General features: G+C 38.9%; 1 pseudogene; it reads right to left on the bottom strand.

Moving 5' to 3' along the window:
• Positions 1-17,185: 17,185 nt before the first annotated feature.
• On the bottom strand, positions 17,186-18,228 carry LOC118851986 (annotated as a pseudogene).
• Between the last annotated feature and the right edge of the window lie 3,919 nt (positions 18,229-22,147).

Genomic DNA, 22,147 nt, shown 5'->3' with positions numbered 1-22,147 from the left:
AAAGAGAATAAATATCTTAGAAAAAAGTGGTAAACTTTACCCCCAAAATGGATTCCCTGAAAATCAGAATTGGCCAGATAGAAACCAATGACTTCATAAGACAACAAGAAATATAAAAATAAAATCAAAAGATTTTATGAATCAAAGAACATTTAAGATAACTGGTATAAAAACATTGATCTGGAAAATAAGGGAAGGAGAGATGATGTGAGAATCAACAGACTCCTTGAAAAACCATGATTTTTTTTTAAGAAAGCTTGGATGCTATATTTTCAAGAAATCATAAATGAAACATGTCCAGATCTATTAGAACAAGAAGGCAACAGGAAGATAGAAAGAATCTGCTGATCACCTGCTAGGAAACTCCTAGGAATATTGTTGCCAAATTCCAGAGCTCCCAGATCAAGGAGAAAAAACTGCAAGCAGCCAGAAAGAAACAATTTGAGTATTGTGGAAACACAATCAGAATTAAGAGATCTACATTAAGAGATCGAAGGGCTTGGAATACGATATTCTGGAGGTCAATGGAGCTAGGATTAAAACCAAGAACTACCTACCCAGCAAAACTGAGTATCATGCTCCAAGGCAAAATATGGATTTTCAATAAAATAGAGGACTTTCAAGCTTTCTCAGTGAAAAGACCAGAGCTGAATAGGAAATTTGACTTTCAAACACAAGAATCAAGAGAAGCATGAAAAGGTAAACAAGAAAGAGAAATTATAAGGTACTTACTAAAGTTGAACTGTTTTGTTTACATTCCTACATGGAAAGATGATGTGTATGATTCATGAGACCCTTCTCAGTATTAGGGTAGTTGAAGGGAATATACATATACATATGTGTATATAAATATGTATATATATATATATGTATATACACACACACACACACATATGTATATATAGACAGAGGGCACAGGGTAAGTTGAATATGAAGGGATGATATCTAAAAAAAATCAAATTAAGGGATGAGAGAGGAATATATTGAGAGAGGGAGAAAGGGAGAGCTAGAATGGGGTAAATTATCTCACATAAAAGTGGCAAGAAAAAGCAGTTCATTGGAAGGGAAGAGGGGGCAGGTGAGGAGGAATGAAATGAATCTTACTCTCATTGGATTTGTCTTGAGGAGGGAATACCATACACACTCAATTGGGTATCTTACCCCACATGAAAGTAGGGGGAAGGGGATAAAAAAGGGGGACAATAGAAGGGAAGGCAGATAAGGGAAGAAGTAATCAAAAGCAAACACTTTTGAAAAGGGACAGGGTCAAGTGAGAAAATTGAATAAAGGGGGACAGGAGAGGAGGGAGGGAAATATAGTTAGTCTTTCACAACATGACTATTTATGGGAGTGTTGTCCATAATGATGCATATGTGGCCTGTGTTGAATTGCTTGCCTTCTTAGGGAGAGTGGGTGGGGAGGGAGAAGGGGAGAGAATTTGGAACTCAAAGTTTTAAAAGCAGATGCTCAAAAAAAGGTTGTTTTTGTATGCAATGGGAAAATAAGATATACAGGTAATGGGGCATAGAAATCTGTCTTGTCCTACAAGAAAGTAAGGAGAAAAGGGATGGGGGGGAGGAGAAAGGGGGGTGATAGAAGGGAGGGTTGGCTGGGGAACGGGTCAATCAGAATATATGCCATCTTGGAGTGGGGGGGGAGGGTAGAAATGGGGAGAAAATTTGTAACTCAAAATCTTGTGGAAATCAATGCTGAAAACTAAAAAATATCAAATAAAAATATTGAAAAAATAAAAAATTATAGCATATAAACAGGTTTGCCTAAATAAAATATTTTAAAGAATTAAAAAAATCAAAATAAAATAAATAAAAAAGAACTGGGAGGATGGCTGAACAAATTGTGAAGTAATAGAATAGTATTGCATACTAAGAAATTGTAAGGGAGGGAACTTTAGGAAATACTAAACTGACCCAAAATGAAGTGAGCGGAACAAACAGTGCAATTTATTCTAGGACAGCAACTTTATAAAGAAAAGAGACTTTTGGAGACTTACTACCTCTGGCCAGTGAAATATCCAGAGGATGTGATAAAGGAAGGAAAAAACAAGCATTTATTAAATGTGCCATGCAATATGCTGAGTGCCTTACAAATATTATCTCGTATCTATAACAACCCTTCTAGGTAGGTACTATTATTATCCCCATTTTTCACTTGAAGCAACTGAGGCAAGAAGAGATGAAATGACTTGCCCAGGGTTATGCACTTAGCAAATGGCTGAGGCTCAATTTCAACTGAGGTATTTCTGGCTCCAGTGTGCCACCTAATTGCATATTAACTGCCTCTTCCCAGTGAGGAAATATACTCAAGATGCATGTATTTTTATGTATATTTTTGGACATGACCAATGAGTGGATTCATTTTGCTTGACTATGCTTATCTGTTACAAGGTTTTCCTTTTATTTTCTGTCCATTTTCATCATGAGGGAAGAAGAGTTAGGGCTGGGGAGAGAGAGGTTAGTAGTAGTGACGCCAAGGAAAAGAGGTGCCATTCTAACATTTTTTAAAGTACATATAGGAGAACAGAAGGAAGGTTCATCAGGAAGAACAGATGAGGATAGTTTTGAAAATAACCTGCAGAATGTCTTATATAAAAATTTAAAAACATGTGGTATGAAAAGAAGATGCACAATTTTCAAGTGAAATCCTCTTTCTATGTTCTGCTGTGTGTGTGGAAATGCTCCTTTTTAGTATTTAAGTTCAGAATTTTTTTAAGAAAGGAAACAAATAAAAGAAATGGTAGGATTGGTTTTATTGTGTGCCCAAAGGCAACAAGTAACATCATTTCATGGGACTGGTGCTAATGACTAGCATAAGTAAAAAGACCACCATGAAAGTAATTGCTGCTTAAGTGCCAACATCTGTTGCATTGTAAGAATAGCGAAATGCTACCCCTATGACTCCATAATGTCTTTCCTAAGCGTTCTTTTTGCCAGGCTGAACACACCCACTTCCTCAACCATCTTGGTTGCTTTTCTCTATATGTATGTATGTATTTCAACTTGTCAGTGTCCTTCCTGGAATTTAAATGTCAGCATTTGCATACGGTATTGTATTGCAAATGTGGTCCAAACAGAGCAGAGTACAATGGGGCAGTTACTTCTTTCACTCCTGAACATTCTACTTCTATTAACGTAGCCTAACACCAATATCCCATTAGATATTTTGACTGTGTGATCACCCTGCTGACTTATATTGAAATCGCAGTACATGGGAACCCTCAGGCCTTTTCCATATGAGCTATTTTCTATCCCTGTTTCTCTAATCGTGTTCTTGGACAGTTGATGTTTTGGAAACCAATTACAAATTTCTTTCTATTAAATTTCATATTATAAGCTTTGGCCTATCATTCTAGCATGTTGAGATGTTTGGATTAATCTGGCAGTGATTTACAGGATGGATTTGAAAGGGAAGAAACTAAAGTTAGGGATCCCAAATAGGATGCTCCAGAAGCCATCCAGGAAAGGATGGGAAGGCCAGAACTACAGAGATAGCCAATGGAAGAGATGGAAAGGTTGGAAAAGAGACATTGGCATTGGAGGGTGGGGGACAAGACTTGGCAGATAAGTATATTCATTCATTCATTCATTCATTCAACCAATGTTTATGCATCTATTAATGCAGGGCACTGATTTTGCTTACACCTCACAGTTAATCTATCTTGCATCTCTGTTCCCCTGTGCTGTCTATTCCCCATGGCTGGAATTCCCTCTCTCCTCACCTCTGCCTCTTTGAAACCCTGGTTTCTTCAAAACTCAGCTCAAGTTCTATGTTCTATGTAAAGCCTTCTCTGTTTTCCCCAGGTACTAGTACCTCCCTTTGCAAAGCTACCTTGCACCTGCTCTGTGTGTGTATACACACACAAACACACACATATGTACATATAAACACAAAATACCTTTTACAAATATGTGTATGTGTACATATATACACATATACACACAATACCTTGTATGGATACATACATATATACACATATACACACAAAATACATTGTATATATACACACAAAGCAGATACAAGGTAACTTATCTATATAAATATGTATATATGTGTATTCATATATTTGTGTATACATATATTCATATGTGTGTGTATGCATTCTGTGTCCCCCATTAGAATGTATGCAGCTTAAAGGCAAGGACTATTTTATTTTTATATATTTTTTTTATTTCCAGTGCCTGGAATAGTGTAGGAACCTAATACAGACTTGTTGATCGATTGAGTAGGGGGTGTAAGGACCAAAAAGGTGACACAGGCCTTGCGCTCTGAGAGCTTAAAATCTAATAGAAAGGCTAAGAAAACTAATAATTAATAACAGTATCAGGCAACATTTATTTGACTCTTACTATATACCAAGAGCCATGCTAATTGCTTTCCCATCATTATCTCATTTGATCCTCACAAGAACCCTGGGAAGTAGTTGCTGTTGTTTTCTCCATTTTATAGATAAGGAAACTGAGGCAAGCAAGGGTTAAATAACTTGCCCAGAGTCACATAGCTAGTTAGCTTATGAGGCCAGATTTGAACCAAGGTTTTCCTGACTCCAGGCCTAGCACGTTATCTTGGCTATCCCAACTACTCTAAAGAACTACTATACAAGGCAGAAAATAGGTGCCATCAGATGGGGACATAGGGCTATAGGAGTTTAGGGGAAGGAAAGAACATGTCCTTCCATGTGAAGGGAAAGGCTAATCAGGAAAGGCTTCATGAAGAAGTGACATTTGAGCTATGGGTTCTGTGCCATGATATAGGAGATGAAAGCCTTGGTGGAGCCAGTTCATAAAACTTCTAGATAAAAAAAAATGATAAGCAATCTATACTATATGCATATGTGCATAAAATATTTTTTATGTTTATCCCTTGATGTTTTAAATTATATAATTTATACTCACCTACATAAAGTCCTTCATAAAAATTCTATTCTAATGTCTCATTGTAGTGCAGCGGTAACCCTAATATTCTCAATGGCTCTTCCAGGGCAGCCACTCCCCAGGAGAGTCTGCCATGTTGGAAAGTCTTTCAATACAATCCTAGCAATAGAGTTTTTTTTCTTGAAGAGGAACAGACTAGGTCTGCATGGAAAGGCTTTTCACCAAATGACCACTTAGTGATGAATTCTTTGTCCATGCAAACCTCTGAAACAAAGAAAAATTAAAATAGCCCTTAGCCCTTCTTCTGATGTGGCAAATAGATGGAAAAGGAGTCAGAAGGTGCTAACATATATGCATATATAATATATATACCCTATGTGTATATACACACACACACACATATATATGTATATATATGTATGTATGTGTATATATATACATATACATCTATATACATACATATATATACATATATATATATATACATACATCTATATACACATATGCAAAGCTATCAGTCATTTCATATACCATGAAGGATAAAAGATTAATGACCTTAATGCCAAGAAGAAATGGGTTTAAGTCTCCTCTACCACATGCATTCATCTTTTCATGTTTTAGGTGACTCTCCAAGGTTGTAAGTTCTGGAGAAGATGCTGATCTGTATTGGTGGAAGACATTTCCTTATGTGGCAGTTGCTTAAACTAATGAAGTCCCAGGTCCAGTCCCTGTCCCTACATCATTATTAATATGGCTCAGTTCTTCCAGGATTATGGCTGCTTCTTGGTTACTGCAGAGATAGCTCCAATTTTGAGGACCTGTTTAGAGTGACAAGCTTATGATATCTAGATGCTCAAACAAAGGGGGCTAAGAGTTATAAGCCATGTGGTCCTTTCTTTTAATCAACAAAGGCTCCGTGGAGGAAGTGCAGTTTTACTCATTAGGATAATGAAGACATAAGTATTTTCATAATCAATCTAAAAATACTTCAGAAGGAGTATTTTCATGACTTTATGACTCTAATCCACTTCTCCACCCTTAGGACTTCAGGACCTTTCTATCTGCCCTGAAACAGAACTTTCTTATATGCTACCAATTAAGTTGTGAACTCCCTGTGAACAAGGGTGGTCTTGATTTCCATTTGTAATTCTAGATCTTATCACAGAGATCATAGTACATGTCTATAAATGCTTTTTCATTCATTCATTCATTCTTCATTCATTCACTCATTCATTCATTCATATATAGCAAAGGGACACAATTTGTTCAAAGCACAGATATTTAAAGAAATAGCAGAATAGGAAAAGTAGCAAGGGAATATTTTCCCCCCAAACCTGGGTCATACTCAACTACAGTTTACATATACTATTACTGGAAAGAATGAATGCCTCTAGGGATCATTCATGAGGTGAACACAAGAAGACCAGGGCATGTTTTTGGAGGGGACATGTGTTTCTAATGCTGAAGGACTGCATAAGATTTTAGTTGTATCATCATCCCACTCCTATTAGGTATGATATGTAGTTACGGCTAGGTGTTGCTCCATGAGAGTTTTAAGTGATTGCTACTGGGAAGAATCCCACTGCTATGAGATATTATTCCATTGAGCGCATGACTATAGAGCTTCTTTCTGTTCTAGCTTCAGATTAAGCCCTCAGCTGAGATAGTAGCTATCTCTTCCTCATAGGAGGAAGAATGAGCTCTGACATCTCTCTCCCCCCCTCTCTCCTTCTTTTTCCTTCTCTCTCTCTCTCTCTCTCTCTCTCTCTCTCTCTCTCTCTCTGTCTCTCTCTTTCCCTCTCTCTCTCTTGTCTAGAGCCCATGGATTTAAACTTTAGTTCTTTCAGTGAAGGAAGAGGGCACTTCACACTCTAAGTCATCAGATTGGTACGACCTGGGGCTCAACCTTGGGCATTTCCATAAGACTCCTCATTCTCAGAGAGAATGATTCCTGACTTCCACACTAGTATAGGAATGGATAAGAGCTTGGGAGTTTTTTTTTTATTTTTTTGCTTGTTTTGGCTTTTGGCTTCAAGAGATTACACAAGCAATTCCAGACTTTATTCAGAGAGAGGTTCCAAGGGGAAGAGAAAGTCTAGAGAAGAGACCTAAGGAGGAAATGATGCCTCGAGTATGTCCCAATTTATGGCTTGCTGCCCTAGATACTTCAGAGAATTTCCTCTTGGGTAAGATTAGGAATTCTTTCAATTGATCTGAGATATTTTGCTCCCAGGAGGAGAACCCATTCACACTATGAATTGCTTGGTATGTGCTAATCTGCGTAACTTCTGTGGTTTTTGTTTGCTCTCAGTTTGGATAAATAGGTATATTTGCTATTCACTACTGTGATGGTCAGGAGTTTTGTGGAAAGAGAGTGAAGCCTTCAGATATAACTTGAGGTACTCCTTTCCCATTAACAAAAAGTGAACAGTAGAGTGGCTTGAAACTAAAAATCATTTTCCTTAGACTAGCAATATTTAGGGGTACAGACAGATATAATTCTAGCCTAGTAATCCGCTGTGAAGAGAGCAGAGTGGCCAACCTCATGGGCCCAATCTTCTACTCCCCTTCCTGGCAAGAATAAAGTCTCCCTTGGAGACGGTGGGTAAAATTCTGGAACTTTCTATTCCTGCCTTCCTGGAAGTTGCATTTAGGCAACCCATGTAGACGTACACATAACCTACATGAAAAACACAAGTGTGGGGGGGCGGAGCCAAGTGGAGGCAGGAAAGTAGGGACTAGAGTGAGCTCCCCCACTGAGCCCCTCCAAAAACGTATAAAAAATGGCTCTGAACCAATTCTAGAACTGCAGAACCCACAAAACAGCAGAGGGAAGCAGGGCTCCAGCCCAGGACAGCCTGGATGGTCTCTGGGTGAGGTCTATCCCGCACGGAGCTGGGAGCAGAGCAGAGCGGAGCAGAACACAGCTTGAGTGGCGCAGACCAACCAGACCAGGAGCTGGGCGGAGCGGGCCCTAGCACCCCGAATCAGTGAGCTGCAGCAGTTACCAGACTTCTCAACCCACAAACACCAAAGACAACAGAGAAGGTTAGTGGGAAAAGCTGCGGGAGTGGAAGGAGTTCGAGGTTCAGCTACCAGCTCCGGGGGCAGCAGAGGTGGGGCAGCTACAGCTGCAGTTGCTTCTGGCCCCAGGCCCACCTGGTGGGAGGAATTAAGTGGCGGATCAGAGCAGGAGTGCACAGCCTGCTGAAGATTTAAGCCCAGTCCAGGTTGGGGGTTCTTGGGGAAGGAGTAGGGCTGGTGTGGCAGAGCTGGTACATCCCCCCCAAACGTGGAACATAGGACTCTCTAGTCTACAAGCAGTCATACCCCGCTGAAAAACTCAAGGGTTAAGTCAGTTGGTTGGGAATATGGCCAGGCAGCGAAAACGCACCCAGATTCAGATTCAGTCTCAGACTTTGGATTCTTTCTTTGGTGACAAAGAAGACCAAAACATACAGACAGAAGAAGTTAACAAAGTCAAAGAGCCTACAACAAAAGCTTCCAAGAAAAACATGAACTGGTCTCAGGCCATGAAAGAGCTCAAAAAAGATTTGGAAAAGCAAGTTAGAGAAGTAGAGGAAAAATTGGGAAGAGAAATGAGAAGGATGCGAGAAAACTATGAAAAACAAGTCAATGACTTGCTAAAGGAGACCCAAAAAAATACTGAAAAATACACTGAAGAAAACAACACCTTAAAAAATAGACTAACTCAAATGGCAAAAGAGCTCCAAAAAGCCAATGAGGAGAAGAATGCCCTGAAAGACAGAATTAGCCAAATGGAAAAGGAGGTCTAACGGACCACTGAAGAAAATACTACCTTAAAAATTAGATTGGAGCAAGTGGAAGCTAGTGACTTTAGGAGAAATCAATATATTATAAAACAGAACCAAAGGAATGAAAAAATGGAAGACAATGTGAAATATCTCATTGGAAAAACCACTGACCTGGAAAATAGATCCAGGAGAGATAATTTAAAAATTATTGGACTACCTGAAAGCCATGATCAAAAAAAGAGCCTAGATATCATCTTTCAAGAAATTATCAAGGAGAACTGCCCTGATATTCTAGAGCCACAGGGCAAAATAGAAATTGAAAGAATCCATCAATCTCCTCCTCAAATAGATCCCAAAAAGAAATCTCCTAGGAATATTGTCGCCAAATTCCAGTGCTCCCAGATCAAGGAGAAAAAACTGCAAGCAGCCAGAAAGAAACAATTTGAGTATTGTGGAAACATAATCAGAATAACCCAAGATCTGGCAGCTTCTACATTAAGAGATCGAAGGGCTTGGAATACGATATTCCAGAGGTCAATGGAGCTAGGATTAAAACCTAGAATCACCTACCCAGCAAAACTGAGTATCATGCTCCAAGGCAAAATATGGATTTTCTATAAAATAGAGGACTTTCAAGCTTTCTCAGTGAACAGACCAGAGCTGAATAGAAAATTTGACTTTCAAACACAAGAATCAAGAGAAGCATGAAAAGGTAATCAAGAAAAAGAAATTGCAAGGGACTTACTAAAGTTGAACTGTTTTGTTTACATTCCTACATGGAAAGATGATGGGTATGATTCATGAGACCTCAGTATTAGGGTACCTGAAGGGAATATGGATATATATATATATTTATATTTATATTTTATGTATATATATATATTTATATTTATATTTTTATGTATATATATATAAGTGGATGTGTATGTATGTATGTGTATATATATATATGTATATATATATATATATATAGAGAGAGAGAGAGAGAGAGAGAGAGAGAGAGAGAGAAAGAGAGAGCAGACACAGGGTGAGTTGAAGATGAAGGGAAGATATCTAAAAGAAATAAAATCAAATTAAGGGATGAGAGAGGAATATATTGAGAGAGGGAGATAGGGAGAGATAGAAGGGGATGGATTATCTCACATAAAGGTGGCAAGAGGAAGCAGTTCTGTGGGAGGAGGGGAGAGGGCAGGTGAGGGGGGAATGAGTGAATCTTGCTCTCATCAGATTTGGCCTGAGGAGGGAATACCATACATACTCAATTGGGTATCTTACCCCACAGGAAAGAAGAGGGAAGAAGATAAAAAAAGGAGGGGATGATGGAGGGGAGGGCAGATGGGGGTGGAGGTAATCAAAAACAAACACTTTTGAAAGGGGACAGGGTCAAGGGAGAAAATTCAATAAAGGGGGATGGGTTGGGAAGGAGCAAAATATAGTGAGTCTTTCACAACATGAGTATTGTGGAAGGGTTATACATAATGATACACATGTGGCCTGTGGTGAATTGCTTGACTTCTTAGGGAGGGTGGGTGGGAAGGGAGGAGGGGGGGAGAATTTGGAACTCAAAGTTTTAAAAACAGATGTTCAAAAACAACAAAAAAAAGTTTTTGCATGCAACTAGAAAATAAGATACACAGGCAATGGGGCATAGAAATTTATCTTGCCCTACAAGAAAGGAAGGGAAAAGGGGATGGGAGGGGAGTGGGGTGACAGAAGGGAGGGCTGACTGGGGAACAGGGCAACCAGAATATACGCCATCTTGGAGTAGGGGAGGAGGGTACAAATGGGGAGAAAACTTGTAATTCAAACTCTTGTGAAAACCAATGCTGAAAACTAAATATGTTAAATAAATTAAAAAATAAAAATAAAAAAAAAGAAAAACACAAGTGTACACATTATGCTAAGAAAAATTTCTTAACTGTTTTCTCTCTATGCAGGTTTAGTTCGCAGATTCTTACATTTGTATGGCTTTTCTCTCTAAGACAATTAAAGCCTCCAGGGCCTAAGCTCTTATGGAGTATAGAAAATTCAGTCAGCTAGAAAGTACCCTCAGTCATTTATATGTTATGGAACCTACTTCTTTCTGTCCAACAGGAACAATGTGCCTGTCCCAAGCCTCTGAATTTGGGTTAGAAAATCTCATTTTATTTATTTATTTATAATGTCTCTGTCTCAAGCTTCTGAGTTTGGGTTAGAAACTTTCGTTTTATTTATGTCAGTTCCTAGTTGACAGGTAGCATGATGAAGTAGATAGAGAGCTGTCCCTAGAACTATGAAAACCTGAATTCAAGTCTTTTTCTTATACATACTGACTGTACAACTCAGAGCAAGTACAGTAACCTCTCAATTCTCTCAGCAACTCTCTAAGACTACATGTTGCAAAAAGATACTGACTTTCATTTGTAAGTGGCATTTCTTGATCTGGGGGGTTCCTTTTATCAGTGCAATCTGGTCCAGTACCTATAATTATCCAGTTCCTGATTGCCAACCTTTAAAATTATTTTTAGGGGCTGACATTCAATAAAACACCAAGATCTGAACCCTGGCAATTTTCCTCAATCTTCAGGCTCTCTCATGCAAACTAAAAGTAGGAGGGAAGGAAAGAATAATAGTAATAAAACAAGCCTAGTCCATAGGGAGGCTTGCCCTCCATCTCAAATATTTATTCCCAATTTATTTCTTTATTATGTTTAGGCAGCCAGCAGCAGGCATTCCAGGCTTTCAGCTGCCCTATATTATAAATTGTTCTTATCTCTTCATTTCCATAGCTCCCCAAGGACCTCTATTTGTCAACACCATTAGCCTTTACTCTGCATACTGAATGTTGCCAAATGTAGTACAAATGCATTTCAGTCCTTTTCTCACCTGGATGCACTACTTTGGGATTTCTCTGCATTCTGTACTATGCCCTGCATCAGGTCCCTTCTTCTCTCTACCTCACCCCCTTTTCAACTTCCTTGTGTGATTTATCTTTCCTTGTTAGATTTTAAGCTCTTTAAAGTCAGAGACTGTCTTTTTTCTTATTTGTATCCCTAATGCTTACCATGGTGCCTGCCACATAGTAGTCACTTATAAATATTTATTGATTGACTGACTTACATTGTCATGAGTCTCTCCAGAGAAGCAAAAGAGAGAAGAACAGACTAGAGATACATATACCCCAAAGTGAAAAACAATCTGGGGGAAGAGAACCTTTAAAAATAACATTGAAAGAAAACAGGAGCAGAGGCCAAGATGGCAGAGTAAGCAGTAAATCACTGTAACTCTCCTAGGTTCACCTTCAAACAATCGTAAAATAGAGCCCCAAACAAATCTTGGAGCAGCAGAATCAGCAAAAAGATGGGGTGAAACAATCTTTTAGCCTAAGAAACTTGGAAGATCGACAAGAAAGGTCTATCTTATGTGGGTAAAAGGGGAATGGATTCCAGGAGAGGAAGTGTCCCAACAAGCCCCACCTAAGCAAACCAGCAGGAGATCCTGAGCCCTAGTGTGGTGGGACAGACAAATGCCAACATCAGGACCCCCACCCTCCATTATGCCTTAGCATAGCCAGGGGAAATAGCAGATTTCATCTCTGAGAACCACCACATGCTTCAGCACAGCCTCAAGCAAACAGGCATCCTCCAGGGCAAGACCACAATGTGCTTCAGTATAGCTCTGGGGAAATGCAGAAATACCCCACCAGTGTCAGCACAAGCCAGACACCACCACTAGAACCCCAGCTCCTAAGCTGCCAGACCCCCACAGCCTCCAGTAGTGCCAACCACACCCCATCCCACCCCCTCAGCACAGCAACAGACACAAGAGTTCCCCATGAGCCTCAGAGCAGTCAGGGCCTACAGCCACTGGCACAAGAAGCCTGAGACAATGCCCCCTTCTACCCTGAGTGCAGAGCTCAAATTTAAAAGAAAGGAAACAGATGAGCAAAAACCAACAACAACAACAACAAAAATCTGACCATAGAAAGTTATTATGGTGACAGAGAAGACCAAGACACAAACTCAGAAGAGGACAACAATGTCAAAATACCTATAAGCAAAACCCCAAAGAAAAATAGGAAGTGGTCTCAAGCCCAGAAAGAACTCATGGAAGAGCTCAAAAATTACATTTAAAATCATCTAAGAGAGGTAGAAGAAAAAAAATGGGAAAATAAATGAGAGTGACACAAGAGAATCATGAAAAAAGAGTCAACAGTTTGGAAAACTGCTTAAAAAGTAGAATTGGCCAAATGGGAAAGGAGATGCAAAACTCCATTGGAGAAGATGACTCCTTAAAGAGTACAACTGGCCAAATGGAAAAGAAAGTACAAAAGCTAATTGAGGGAAACAACACCTTAAAATTTAGAATTTGGCAAGTAGAAGCTAATGATACTATGAGACATTAAGAATCAATCAAACAAATTCAAAAGAATGAAAGGATAGAAGAAAATATAAAATGTCTCATGGGAAAACAATTGACCTGTAAAATAGATCCAGTAGAGACAATATCACAATCACTGAATTACCTGGAAGGCATAATCTAAAGGAGGGCCTGGACAACATCTTTCAAGAAATTATCCAGAAAACTTCTCTGATGGGGGCAGTTAGGTGGTGCAGTCAGTAGAGTACTGGCCCTGGAGTCAGGAGGACCTGAGTTCAAATCCAGCCTCAGACACTTGACATACTTACTAGCTGTGTGACCTTGGGCAAGTCATTTAACCCTAATTGCCCTGCCTTCCCCCCCTATGGGGTAAAACAAAAACAAATAAATAAAATTTAAAAAAAGAAAACTTCTCTGATGTCCTGGAACCAGAGGGCAAAATAGACATTGAAAGAATCCACCTATCACCTCAGGAAAGAGATACCAAAATAAAAAATTCAAGGAACAATATAGTCAAATTTCAGAACTATCTGGTCAAAGAAAAAATACAAGTGGCCAGAAAGAAACAATTCAAATATCATGGAGTCACGATCAGGATTACACAGGACTTGGCAGCCACAACATTAAAGAATTGGAGGGCAAAGGAGCTAGGTCTACATATAACCAAGAATCATTTACCCAGGAAAATGAAGCACAATACATCAAGGTGAAAAATGCTCATACAAGGAAATAGAAGGATTTTAAGCTTTCATAAGGAGTAGACTAGAACTAAAACAAAAATTTGACCTGCAATATCAAGACCCAGGAGAAGCATAAACAGGTAAAAGGGAAAAGAAAACATAAAGGATTCAATAGAGCTAAACAATTTATGTCCCTACACAGGAAGATAATATTTGTATCTTAAAAATTGAATCACTAATACTACAGCTAGAAGGAATATACATAGACATAAGGTATGGGTATAAGGTGAATTTGAGGGAATGATATTAAAAAGATTAAGGGATAAGAAAGAGGAGTACAATGGGTGTAGAAGGAAGGGAGAGGTAGAAAGGGGTAAATTATTTCACATGAAGAGGTTGTGAAAGACCTACTACAGTGGAGGGGACGATGAGAGGGTGGGCAATAAGCATCGTTTGAACCTTACTCTCATCAGTATTGGCTCAAAGAGGGAATCATATACACAATCAGTTGAATATAGAAATCTATCTTAACCAACAGGGAATTAGGAGGGGAGGAGATTAAGTAAACAAGGGGCATAGAGACTGACAGAAGGGAGGGCAGATCTGCAGAGGTGGTAGACAGAAGCAAAACAGTGGTGAGGAGGGAAAGGGTGAAAGAAGAGAGAGGAACAGGAGGAAGAAGAGCATGGAGGGAAATACGCAGGTAGTAATCACAACTGTGAATGTGAATGGGATGAGTTTCCCATAAAACAGAAGTGGATAACAGAGTGGATCAAAAACCAGAATCCTACAATATGATGTCTACAATAAACACATTTGAAGCAGAGAGACACACACAGTGTAAAGGTAAAAGGCTTGAGCAGAGTCTATTATGCTTCAGATGAAGTAAAAAAAAAAGCAGGGGTAGCAATTCTGATCTCAGACAAAGTAAAAGCAAATATAGACCTAATTAAAAGTGATAAGGAAGGAAACTAAGTCTTTCTTAAAGGTACCATAGACAATGAAGCAATATCAATACTAAACATATATGTACCAACTGGTATAGCATCCAAATACTTAAAGGAGAAGTTAAGTGAATTACAGGAAGAAATAGGAAGCAAAACTATACTAATGGGAAACCTCAACTGTCCCCTCTTAGAACTTGATAAATCCAACCAAAAAATAAAAAAGAAAGAAATGAAGGATGTAAATAGAATATTGAAAAAGTTAGATATGACAGACCTTTGGCATGATTTAGACATAAGTAAATTAGAAGAGCAATGAAGAGTCTACCTGTCAGATCTATGAGGAGGGGAAGAATTCAGGACCAAGCAAAAGACAGAGAGCATTACAAAATATAAAATAGATAATTTTGGTTGTATTAAATTAAAAATCTTTTGTACAAACAAAACCAATGCAGCCAAGATTAGAAGGAAAGTGGAAAGCTAGGAAGCAATCTTTGTAGCAAGTGTCTCTGATAAAGCCCTCGTTTCTCAAATATGTAGAGAACTGAGTCAAATTTACAAGAATACAAGCCATTCCCCAATTGATAAGTGGTCAAAGGATATGAACAGGCAGTTTTCAGATGAAGATATCAAAGCTATCTATAGTCAAATGAAGAAGTGCTCTAAATCACTTTTGATTAGAGAAATGTAAATTAAAACAATTCTGAGGAACCACCTCACACCTATCAGATTGGCTAATATGATAAAAAAGGGAAAATGATAAATGTTGGAGAGGATGTAGGAAAATTGGCACATGGGACATTAATGCACCATTGGTGGAGTTATGAACTGATCCAACCATTCTGGAGAACAATTTGGAATTGTGACCAAAGGGCAACCAAATTGGGCATACCTTTTGATCCCACAATACCACTACTAGGTCAGCATCCCAAAGAGATCATAAAAAGGGAAAAGGACTTATAAGTGCAAAAATATTTATACCAGCCCTTTTCATGATGGCAAAATATTGGAAATTAAGGGGATGTCCATCAATTGGGGAATGACTGAACAAACTGTTGTATATGAATATAATGAAATACAATTGTGCAATAAGAAATGATGAACACATTTCAGAAAAACCTGGAAAGATTTGTATGAACTGATGCAAAGTGAAATGAGCAGAACCAGGAAAACATTGTACCCAGTATCAGTAACATTGTGTGATGATCAGCTATGAATGACTCAGCTCTTCTCAGCAACACAGTAATCCAAGTTAAGTAAAAAGGACTCATGAAGGCAAATGTTGTCCCTATCCAGATAAAGAACTGATAGACTCTGAATGTGTATTAAAGCTTATTTTTCACTTACTTCATTCTTTCTTGTGTTGTTTTCTTTTGATCTGTATCTTCTTTCACAACTATGACTAATATGGAAATATTTTTGCATGATAGCACATGTATAAACTATGCCAAACTGCCTAGCATTTCCAGAAGAGGGGAGGGGAAGGAGGGAGGGAGAAAAATTTGGAACTCGAAATCTTGTAAAAATGAATGCTAAAAATTTTCTTGACATGTAACTGGGGAAAAAATAAAATACTATTTAAAAAACAAACAATTGCATATCCGTTTAAATATTCTGTAATTCAGATTTTCAAAACTCATTCAGATGAGCCAAAGTTCTGTGGCCCGTAATAGGCAAAACTACAAATACAAAGACACTCAAGACATTTAATCTCATGGAGAAGTAAGGGAGGAATACTTCCTGGGCTCTCAAACTCATATGTAGATTGCATGTTGAACTCCCAGCATTTTCTTATATATTGAATATAAAATAGTTTTCCCCAAACAGAATAAAAAATATCATTACAAAGTCAAGAAAGGTTGTGACACAGAAGTTGAAAGATGTATGAAAAAGGAGAAGTTTTACACACATAGATTAAAATACATTTTTTTGAATTATTTATTTGTTGTTTATTCAGTATTTAGGGTTAGTATGACACTTGAGGAATTGATTTCATCATTGTACATATACAGATCTTTTTATATAATGTGGAGATTTACAAATATATATATATATATATATATATATATATATATATATATATATATATATATATATATATATATATATAGACAAAATCAGGTCCTCTGGAAAGGTGATACATAGTGCCATGCTGGGGAGCACAAAAGTAATCAATGCATCAATAAAGAATTACTACTGTGTGGTGTTCTGTATCCAGGAATGTTGTCTTCTTGACCTATGGGAATCTATAGCACCTACATACATGGCAGGTAGTTCATATACCTGTGGGGCGCTGGCTCTGCTTGATGCCAGCTCCTGAGACTATACAAGTCACATCCAGCATCAGATGCAAACAACAACAGGGTTCAACAAATAATAGTCACACTGTACTATCCCCCATTTCTAACTTTAGGAAGAGATTAGAGTGTGTTCATGGGTTTTACATTTTTGGTGTTCAATCAGTCACTAGTCAGAGGAAAGATCTGACCTGTTTTAAAAGCGCATTATACATAATCCTTTAACCACCGTCATGTTCTCTCTTGATGGCGGCACATTAAAAGGTTTTAAAATTGCAGCTCCTTCTGGATTCCCCAAAGAGTATCTGCACTCTTCTTTAAATGGTTCTCCTCCTCCGGATTCAGATTTACCTTCACCACATCTGAAATGCCATTCTGCCCCAAGATACGTGGGACACTAAGGAAGACATCCTCATTAATGCCATATAGGCCCTTAATCATGGTGGAAATAAGATGCATTCTCCTAAGATTCTTTATAATGCTTTCTGCCAGATCTGCCACAGACAAGCCAGTGGCCCAGGAAGTGTAGCCCTTCAGCTTGATCACCTCATAAGCACTTTCAACCACCTGTTTATGAACATCTTTCCAATTCTCTGAATCAGCATCAGTTCCCAAAGAAGGATGAAGATTCTTCAGAGACACACCAGCAACATTCACACTACCCCATACGGGAACACTGGAGTCTCCATGTTCCCCAAGGACCCATCTATGATAACTTGAAGAATGGACACCAAGTCTCTCCCCCGTTAGGTAATGGAAACGGGCAGAATCCAGATTGCAACCACTTCCAATAGCACGATTTTTAGGAAAGCCACTTAGCTTCCAGGCCAAAATATCAAAATATCCACTGGATTGGAAACAATAAGCAGCTTGCAATTAGGGCTGTATTTAACAATATTGGGAATGATGAATTTAAAGATATTCACATTACACTGGACCAAATTAAGATGACTTTCTCCCTCCTGTTGACGTGCGCCAGCCGTAACAATGACCAGTTTTGAGTGTACAGTCACACTGTAGTCTTTGCCAGAAACGATCTTTGGTGTTTTGAGGAAAAGGCTGCCATGTTGGAGATCCATCATCTCTCCCTTTAGTTTGTCTTCTATTAAATCAACTAGGGCAAGTTCATTAGCCAAATCCTTTGTTAAAATACTGATGGCACATGCCATGCCAACTGCACCAACCCCAACAACAGTGATCTTGTTCTGGGGAACCTGTTTTTCCTTTAGGACATTCAAAATCAGCTGATCCTTGAAAGTAGATGCCATTTTGGGGGATTTCTGGGGAGATATCAAGGTTGCTGGTCAGGCTGAGAAAGTTCTGAGTTAGATGTGAGACTGCTGCTCCCAGACTTGCTGATTAAAATACATTTTGAACAATTCACCTGCAGTTATTTAATATAGGGAACCATTTCCATTCCCTGTAGTCTATTTAATGATTGACTTGAAAAGAAGAGGAGGAATTTGGGGGATTTTTTTCTTTGTCAATTCTGTCACTCAAAAAGTTTTGAGACCAGTGCTTTTAAATGGTTTTCTTAATAATAAAATTACTCTCATTGTTCATATTCATCTCGCCCAAGAGTAGTAAGCAAGAAACTCCATGAAAATCAAGCCTACATCATACCATCATGGAGACTGATGGTGACTGTTCCAAAAAAGTTTTAATGAAATAGGCCCTAATGCCAAATGGTTATGTAACAGCTCTAACTTTTATTCCTTTTGCCCACCCCATTTTCAAACCTATTGAATTGATCATGAGATTAAAATTTGGTGGGGAAGAAAATGTTTTTAAAAATTCCACTAGCCTAGATTACATTTTTTTTAAATACAATAATATACTTTTAATATTTGTATATAAAGATTTTTTTCTGCTGTTTTAATGACATGAAGATACAAAACATACATAAATGAAAATTCCCCCTACCTACTCACATTCCCCATCTTCTGCATACACATCCAAACAAATTGTCCCCCAATAGACACTATAACATACAGGTATGATACTTATGTTTTGTCATTCTTGTCTAGTGAGTTTTCTTTTTTTTTTTTTTCATTTTAAATGCAATTTATTTATTTAACATATTTGGTTTTCAGCATTGATTTTCACAACAGTTTGAATTACAAATTTTCTCCCCATTTCTGCCCTCCCCCCCCACTCCAAGATGGCGTATATTCTGGTTGCCCTGTTCCCCAGTCAGCCCTCCCCTCTATCGCCCCCCTCCCCTCTCATCCCCTTTTCCCTTCCTTTCTTGTAGGGCAAGATAAATTTCTACGCCCCATTGCCTGTGTATCTTATTTTTTAGTTGCATACAAAAAGTTTTTTTGTTTTTGAACATCTGATTTTAAAACTTTGAGTTCCAAATTCCCTTCCCTCTTCCCTTCCCACCCACCCTCCCTAAGAAGTTGAGCAATTCAACCTAGGCCACACATGTATTATTATGTATAACCCTTCCACAATACTCATGTTGTGAAAGGCTAACTACATTTTGCTCCTTCCCAACCCATCCCGCTTTATTGAATTTTCTCCCTTGACCCTGTCCCCTTTCCAAAGTGTTTGTTTTGATTACCTCCACCCCCATCTGCCCTCCACTCCATCATCCCCCCGCCTTTTATTTTTTTTTTTTATCTTCCTCTTCTTTCCTGTGGGGTAAGATACCCAACTGAGTATGTATGGTATTCCCCCTCAGGCCAAATCTGATGAGAGCAAGGTTCACTCATTCCCCCCTCACCTGCCCTCTCCCCTCCTCCCATAGAACTGCTTCCTCTTGCCACCTTTATGCAAGATAATCCACCCCATTCTATCTCTCCCTATCTCCTTCTCTCTGTATGTTACTCTCTCATCCCTTAATTTCATTTTATTTCTTTTAGATATCTTCCCTTCATCTTCACCTCACCCTGTGTCTGCTCTCTCTCTTTTACATATATATATATACACATACATACACATACATACATATACACATAGATACATACATACATACATACACATTCACTTATATATATACTTAAACATATATATATATGCATATATATATATGCATATTCCCTTCAACTACCCTAATACTGAGGTCTCATAAATCATACTTATCATCTTTCCATGTAGGAATGTAAACAAAACAGTTCAACTTTAGTAAGTCCCTTGCAATTTCCGTTTCTTGATTACCTTTTCATGCTTCTCTTGATTCTTGTGTTTGAAAGTCAAATTTTCTATTCAGTTCTGGTCTTTTCACTGAGAAAGCTTGAAAGTCCTCTATTTTATTGAAAGTCCATATTTTGCCTTGGAACATGATACTCAGTTTTGCTGGGTAGGTGATTCTAGGTTTTAATCCTAGCTCCATTGACCTCCGGAATATCGCATTCCAAGCCCTTCGATCTCTTAATGTAGAAGCTGCCAGATCTTGGGTTATTCTGATTGGGTTTCCACAATACTCAAATTGTTTCTTTCTGGCTGCTTGCAGTATTTTCTCCTTGATCTGGGAGCTCTGGAATTTGGCAACAATATTCCTAGGAGATTTCTTTTTGGGATCTATTTGCGGAGGCGATCGATGGATTCTTTCAATTTCTATTTTGCCCTGTGGCTCTAGAATATCAGGGCAGTTCTCCTTGATAATTTCCTGAAAGATGGTATCTAGGCTCTTTTTTTGATCATGGCTTTCAGGTAGTCCAATAATTTTTAAATTATCTCTCCTGGATCTATTTTCCAGGTCAGTGGTTTTTCCAAGGAGATATTTCACATTGTCTTCCATTTTTTCATTCCTCTGGTTCTGTTTTATAATATCCTGATTTCTCATAAAGTCACTAGCTTCCACTTGCTCCAATCTAATTTTTAAAGTAGTATTTTCTTCAGTGGTCTTTTGGACCTCCTTTTCCATTTGGCTAATTCTGCCTTTCAAGGAATTCTTCTCCTCATTGGCTTTTTGGAGCTCTTTTGCCATTTGAGTTAGTCTATTTTTTAAGGTGTTGTTTTCTTCAGTGTATTTTTCAGTATTTTTTTGGGTCTCCTTTAGCAAGTCATTGACTTGTTTTTCATGGTTTTCTCGCATCCTTCTTATTTCTCTTCCCAATTTTTCCTCTACTTCTCTAACTTGCTTTTCCAAATCCTTTTTGAGTTCTTCTATGGTCTGGGGCCAGTTCATGTTTTTCTTGGAGGCTTTGGTTGTAGGCTCTATGACTTTGTTGTCTTCTTTAGGCTGTATGTTTTGGTCTTCTTTGTCACCAAAGAAAGAATCCAAAGTCTGAGACTGAATCTGGGAGCGTTTTCGCTGCCTGGCCATATTCCCAACCAACTAACTTGACCCTTGAGTTTTTCAGTGGGGTATGACTGCTTGTAGATTACAGAGTTCTATGTTCTACGTTTGGGGGGGAGGTGCCAGCTCTGTCAGAGCCGCGCTCCTCCTTCCCCAAGGACCCCCAGTCCAGACTGGGCTCAGATCTTCGGCAGGCTGTGCACCCCTGCTCTGATCCGCCACTTAATTCCTCCCACCAGGTGGGCCTGGGGCCGGAAGTAACAACAGCTGTAGCTGCCCCACCTCCGCTGCCCCCGGGGCTGGAAGCCAACCGCGAACTCCTTCCACTCCCGCAGCTTTTCCCACTAACCTTCTCCGCAGTCTTTGGTGTTTGTGGGTTGAGAAGTCTCCGCAGCTCACTGAATCAGGGCGCTAGGGCCCCCTCCGCCCGGCTTCTGGTCTGGATCGTCCACGCCGCTCAGGCTGGGCTCTGCTCCACTCCGTTCCCAGCTCCCAGCTCCCAGCTCCGTGTGGAATAGAGCTCCCCCAGAGACCATCCGGGCTGTCCTGGGCTGGAGCCCTGCTTCCCTCTGCTGTTCTGTGGGTTCTGCCGTTCTAGAATTGGTTCAGAGCCATTTTTATAGGTTTTTGGAGGGACTTGGGTACGGAGCTCACTCTAGTCCGTGCTTACCAGCTGCCATCTTGGCTCCGCCCCCCCTAGCCTAGATTACATTTAAGATAAAGAAGAAATCGAATGAGTATCTAAAATCAAATAGATCTTTTATTTTCTTAATTAATTAATTTCTAGTTTTCAACATTCACTTCCATAAGTTTTTGTTTTAAATTTTCTCTGCCTCCTTCCCCTCCTCCCTCCGCAAGATGGCATGCAATCTTATATAGGCTCTAAATATACATTCTTATTAAACATTTTCACTTTAGTCCCATTGTAAAGAAGAATTAAAGCAAATGGGAAGAAC

Source organism: Trichosurus vulpecula, chromosome 5 (assembly GCF_011100635.1).
Source record: "Trichosurus vulpecula isolate mTriVul1 chromosome 5, mTriVul1.pri, whole genome shotgun sequence".
NCBI classification, from domain to species: domain Eukaryota; kingdom Metazoa; phylum Chordata; class Mammalia; order Diprotodontia; family Phalangeridae; genus Trichosurus; species Trichosurus vulpecula.
Note: the sequence above shows the minus strand (reverse complement) of the source record. Positions and strands in the feature narration are given on the sequence as shown.